This window comes from Myotis yumanensis, unplaced genomic scaffold (assembly GCF_028538775.1).
Source record: "Myotis yumanensis isolate MYYU_CA2020_CCGP unplaced genomic scaffold, mMyoYum1.0.hap1 SCAF_5, whole genome shotgun sequence".
Taxonomy (NCBI): domain Eukaryota; kingdom Metazoa; phylum Chordata; class Mammalia; order Chiroptera; family Vespertilionidae; genus Myotis; species Myotis yumanensis.
The window spans coordinates 19352926-19358925 of record NW_027223756.1 but is presented as its reverse complement, the minus strand read 5'-3'; the positions used below and the strand labels follow the sequence as shown (position 1 = coordinate 19358925).

Here is a 6000-nt window from a genome sequence, read left to right as displayed (position 1 = left end):
CACACTGATTTCTTAATTTTTCTTTATTTGTATTTTTTAGTTTTGTAAATATTTATGATATGATTTCTGTATGCCAGGCTCTGTGGAGTCATTCAGAAGACACAAAGGCAAGGGAAATAGACACAATGCTTATCCTCCTAAGTTTATTTTGCCTTTTGCTTGGAAAATGCAGATTATGAAACTCTGCCATATCCAATAGTGGAATGTATTAATTGCATTTTGCCAATCATCTATCTTTAAAATTCTTTGCTTCCATGTGTTTCTAAATGCATCCACATGCTGTCTCACAATAAAGCCACAGATACATCAGTAATGGCGTATTTAATGGTTGATTGCTTTGCTTCAGAAAGATAAGGGGGTCACAGCTTTGCTAAGTAACCCAGAATAAATTGTTACATTTCTCCAAGCTTATTTACTAATTTAGAAAATGACCCTCTGCCCTCCTCTCTCTGCAGGCAAGCCACCAATTTCACACGAAGGGGCACCTGTTCCAGAGCTGAACAAGCACCCGGATGGAGCTGGAGAACTCTGGAAGCCTGGTCATAAAGAATAAGCTTCGACTCCTTTTCAAATGTCTACTTTTGGGTAAGTCTCTTCATCTTTTTGTAAGTGGTAGTACTGTTCCTTGTTCTGCCTACCTTGATGAGGGTAGGATCAAGTGAGATGGATGCAAGGGTTTCTAGTGAAACGGAGCTTGAATCTGAGCCATTTAATTGATAGGCGTGAAACAATTCCCAACTGCATGCTTGTGTATCCTGCAATATTAGATGACTTCTTTGGGGGTTGCATGGGACAAGGAGATGGCAATGTGAATTATTCTCTGAACTCAGATACCCCTGTAAACAGAATGCCTCCTGTGATGCAATGTCTGGAGAGTGACCACATGGAAATGCAGGCAAAGTCATCTATCAGTGCAGGAAAGAGTCCTAGGAATGCGAGTTGGTCCTCAAAAACTTCCATTCCTCCTCTCTGTTGAGGCGAGATGTCTATAGTTCCTAGCACCAAGTCCCCAAAGCAGCCTCCAGATTATAGTGTATGCTCAGCAAGGAGTTGTTCCCTTGTCAACAATGAGCCTTAGTGCAGCAGTTGGACTGGAAGGAAAAGCCTTTGTCTATTAGAAAGCCTGCAGAGCTTGGTTGCTAAGCAACTCAGTCTGGAGGCAGCAACCAGCGTGCAGCACAAGGGAATCCAGGGAGGTGGGCCTGGGAAATGGGAGAAGTAATTCTTAGAGTCAGCTGGGGCAGAAGAAGGAAAAACACTGCCTACTAACCAGGTAAAGAACTGGTGCATACCCTGAATTAAGTTGTGCATTTTAGCATCAACGTGCTAAGTGCCAACACTCCCTAGGAACTACATGGTCTGCTGGAAAACTGTGTGCCCTTGAGTAGGTGACTTTCTCCAGCCTCAGGTTGTCTGGCAAAAGCAGAAAGCTAAGGAGCCTGGTATCACTATTTCTTCCTATCCTTGCCACTGCAGCCACAGTCTCCCCTCCCCCTCCCCCACACACCCCACACACCACCTTAAATCAGAGAACCATGATTCTAACTCTTTATATACTGTACTTGAATGAAAGGATGGAAAGAGGATATCATACTAAAAACCCTGAGTAAATGGTCTTTGGGATTCCTTAAGCTTGAGGTTATAAATAAAATGACTACTTCTTATTTACAATACTTATAACTAAGTATTTACACAGGACAGAATATGCCAAAATACAGATATGGGGGAAGTTATTGTTCATATAGCCAAGCTCTTATAGCTCCTCTATCTTAAAATATATTCCTGAGTATTCTGCCAGCAGATTTGAAAAAAATGTAAGATTAGATACTTTGGGTGAAGGTAAGGCAGGATCTATTCCTAAGTTACTTGGGAGGTCTGGCATATCAAATAAACATTCAATAATTCTTAGTTTAAGCCCGACAATGAATTCGAACTTAAAAGAATGAGGCACCTTCCAGTGAAAATTGCTATAAAGGCGTATTCAGGGTTGAGGGCTCATGGAGAGAAGGCAGCAGATTGTAAGATTTGCAGATTGGCATATAGAGAGTTGAAGCAGAACTCCTTCCCTGATTTTTTGCTGTTAACCTTGGACATGTTACCTAAATGATTTGGTGCATAGGTTATTCACTGGTATAATGGGAATAAGAATAGTATTTGCCTGTAAGAGGTGCTATGACCTTTAAATAAAATAATTCTTGGAAACCATTAGCAGAGGGCCTGACGTATTGCAAACACTGAACAGAGACTGGTGAGCTGGCCATGTAGGTACTTGGATCAGTGTCACAGAGTAAAACTGGGTGATATTATGGGGTTTTTTTTGGTTTTGTTTTTTTAAAGAAAATGCATTCACAGTTCAGGGGCAGGGTGTTGGCATGGAAAAGTACTATAGTAGGAGTTGGAGGACCAGGATTCTGTGGAGGTCTAGGTCTAGGTCACTGCCAGGCATTTAGAGTCTAGATGTGCAATAGTGACAGCTCAGAGGTTGCCCACAAAGAGCAGGCCTATGCCCATGACCACCTTTCCGAGCACCACTGAGCTCTAGTTCAGTGGAGTTCAGGAAAGCAGCTCCACATGCAGGTGCCTCCAGTCTGAAATCTTATTTGCAGACATCACTTGCCTTTGAGTACATTCAGAGTATTTTGTATTCTTGCATCTGGGACTCCTCACACTCTCTGAGTGGTCTGCCTTCCAGAATTGAGCTTCTGCAGATTCTTTCCTTTTGTGCAGGCCTTGATTAAAACAACAAGCCCTCTTACTCTCTGGCTTACCATTTCCTCACCAATAACAAGAAAGATTGGCCTAAATGCGTTTTGAAGTTACTTCAGCTTGTCTTTTATACAGTTTTTCTAAACTTTTCTTAAGAGTCTTGGAGCTTTTTGTTCATTCATTCACTATATAATTTATTTTATTTTATTTATTTTTATTTTCAGTCACTGGCATTTATTTTTTTAAATTTTTTTTATTGCTTAAAGTATTACAAAGAATATTACATATGTTTCCTTTTTTCTCTCCCCTTGACATTTCCCCGGCCTCCCCTACCCACCAGTGTCTTGTGTCCATTGGTTATACTTATATGCATGCATACAAGTCCTTCGGTTGATTTCTTACCGCCCCCCCCCCCCCAACCCTCCCTGGGCTTCCTGCTGTAGTTTGACAGTCTGCTCAATGCTGCTCTGCCTCTGTATCTATTTTTGTTCATCAGTTTATAATGGTCTTTATTATCCATAAATGAGTGAGATCATGTGGTATTTTTCTTTCATTGACTGGCTTATTTCACTTAGCATAATGCTCTCCAGTTTCATCCATGCTATTGCAAATGGTAAGAATTCCTTCTTTTTTACAGCAGCATAGTATTCCATTGTGTAGATGTACCACAGTTTTCTAATCCATTCATCTGCTGATGGGCACTTAGGCTGTTTCCAAATCTTAGCTATGGTAAATTGTGCTGCTATGAACATAGGGATGCATATATTATTCATTCACTATATAATTTTTATTGAGTGCCTACTAGGTGCCAGGCACTCTCAGAAGCATTGAAGATACAGTGGTAAATAATCGGGCAAAAATTTTTATTCTCATGGAGCTTACAATGGCAGGAGATGGGAAATAATCAGGTCAACAGGAATGCCTGGTTATTTCAGATGGTGATGAATGCTATGAAGTATATTAAAAGAAAAAACTTATCAGTTGCAGTGTGAAAACCAACCTAAAAGTACTGTCTTAGAACAGCAATGATTTATTAATTCTCTCTATTCTTGAGTTGTCTGGATCAACTGAGTGGTCCTCCTCCTCCGTGTGCGATAGCTAAAGTTACTCATGCAATTGCATTCAGCTGGGAGGTCAGTTGGGGCTGGAACATCCCACGATGACTTCTCATCCTCCAGGGTCTCTTCACTTTGTCGTCATTCCATATTCCTCCCTAAGCTTCTTTATAGAATGGCAGCTGGACACTACTAGTAAGTGCACAAGCCCCAATGTGTAAGTGCTCTCAAAGCATAGCTGGTTGTCATGTTTTTGGATGTCCCATTGGCCAAATCAAGTCACATGGGCAAGCCCAGAGTCAGTGTGGGAGGGGATCACACAAGGGCATGAAACAGAAGCATGGTTCATTAGGAGTCACCAAAGATAGGGGACATTGACTACTTTATATTGGAAAACGGATGACTTCTCAGAAGCAGTATAATGTGAACTGAGACCTGAAGACTATGAGAATGTCAGAGAGAAGAGGGCAAGCACAGAGGTGCTGAGATAAGAAAAGCTTGGCATCTTTGGGATCAGAGATTAGGCCTGTATGACTGGTACTTTGTGAGAAGAGTAGTTAGAAGGTTAAGTCAGTGAGGTTGGGCAGAGGCCAGATCATAAGGCCTGTAGGCCATAGTAGAAGTTTCAGTTTTACTCTAGATACAGTGAGAGGCTCTTAATATGTTTAAAAAAGAGGGTCAACTAATCTGATTTACATTTACAGAAACAAATGTCAGACTTCTTTGTGAAGAAAGGATGTTAAGAAAATTGGCTCAGTCTTTTCAAGAAGTCAGAAACATAAGAGAGGGACTATGCTAGGTTATGAGTATGATTAAAGTATGGTGTTGAATTAGGGGAAAATAAGCTGTAAAGACATTTCAGGATCATTGGAGAAATTTTAGAAATTACTGAAATGCACAGGTGATATTATCAACTAGAAAAAAGTTATAAAAGAGTAGGGGAAATGTATTTTCAATTTGGTTAAGAAACAATGTATGTGTATTACACATACACTCATAGAAAAGATGTATGAAGACATAGCGTTAACCATGGTGGTGATTTCTGAGTGTAAGATTATAATGTTTTTATTTGCCTAAAAATAATGGATGGCAAGGAGGCTAGAGTAATAATTGGGAGACCAGGGGGAAGCTGTTACGATGAGAGATAATTATTTTATTTAAAGGCTGATTTGAGTGGAGTTGGTAAGAAGGTGATATACTGGAGATAAAATTTGGAGGTTGAGGGGTCAGGACTCACTGATGTTCTAGGAGAGGCATAAATTAATCAATAATGACTTCTAGGCTTTTGGTTTGGGTGTCTTTTTCAGAGGGAGGGTCTGGAGTGACTAGACACCCTGTGGAAGGGTCATCTATAAGGAGATGTGTCATTTTGAGTTTCTCATTTTCTTGGAGGAGTTCCCTTCAGTCCCAGAGTTGTATTGAGGCCAAACCTTGCCAAGCAGTTACAGAAACATTTAGTTAAGAAGAGGTTGAATGAATGAGGACATGTTTTGAAAAGTCACCTGGGATGCTAGGTGGAATATATTCAATATAGCAGAGGATGATCTGTGGAATAATGGTTGCCTTCTTAAGCCTCTTCATTTTAGAAAGTCAGTGGCCAACACTTGAGATGTTCCAGTGAAATGCAACCCAAATGCAGATAAAAATGAGACCGTTGAAGGACAGAAAGAAGAGGGAAGGCTACTATGTCCAGAAAGTGAAATCGGACATTTTGGAGAGAGATTATTATTGATTGGAAGAAGGTTTTGAGCCAGCAGTTACCTGAAATCCTCAATTATTCCTAACTCCTATCATCTCTCTGATCATGAGTTTACCGTGATAGTTTCACAACTTTGTACGATTGCCTGGGAGATTTTCCTCTCTAGGCTGAAGTTAACGCAATGTGGCTTTTCCGTTAATCATAGCAAGACCATGTTAGATTAGTTATGAAGAAGAGCTTTCCAAGTACTAAGTCAAGACTAGAATGGATGATTCTTTGAAAGGATTTTCACCCATTGAGACTGTTTCCTAATTTATGACTTTATGGCCAAATCTGTAAAGCACAAACAACCAAACTCTTGAAAGGCAACTCCATCCCCTGTATTTTTTTAACCTGGCTCATACCCAATCTACCCAGCTGAACCAACCCAGATGGTTCTTTGAAGCAGCCAAACTGAGCATTTCAGATGTGTCACAAATTTGGATACTGGGATTTCAGACCCTTCACTAAATAGGAAATCTGAGATGCCAATTATAGATG

The 6000-nt window shown here is 40.4% G+C and overlaps 1 long non-coding RNA gene across 1 annotated transcript in view; it reads left to right on the top strand.

The window, feature by feature from the left end:
- Window positions 1-472: 472 nt before the first annotated feature.
- Window positions 473-6000, top strand: part of LOC139011606 (uncharacterized) — a 37281-nt gene continuing 31753 nt past the window's right edge. Inside the window, exon 1 of the long non-coding RNA XR_011471605.1 lies at window positions 473-585. This is a non-coding gene — a long non-coding RNA (uncharacterized lncRNA). The remainder of the gene's footprint in view (window positions 586-6000) is intronic.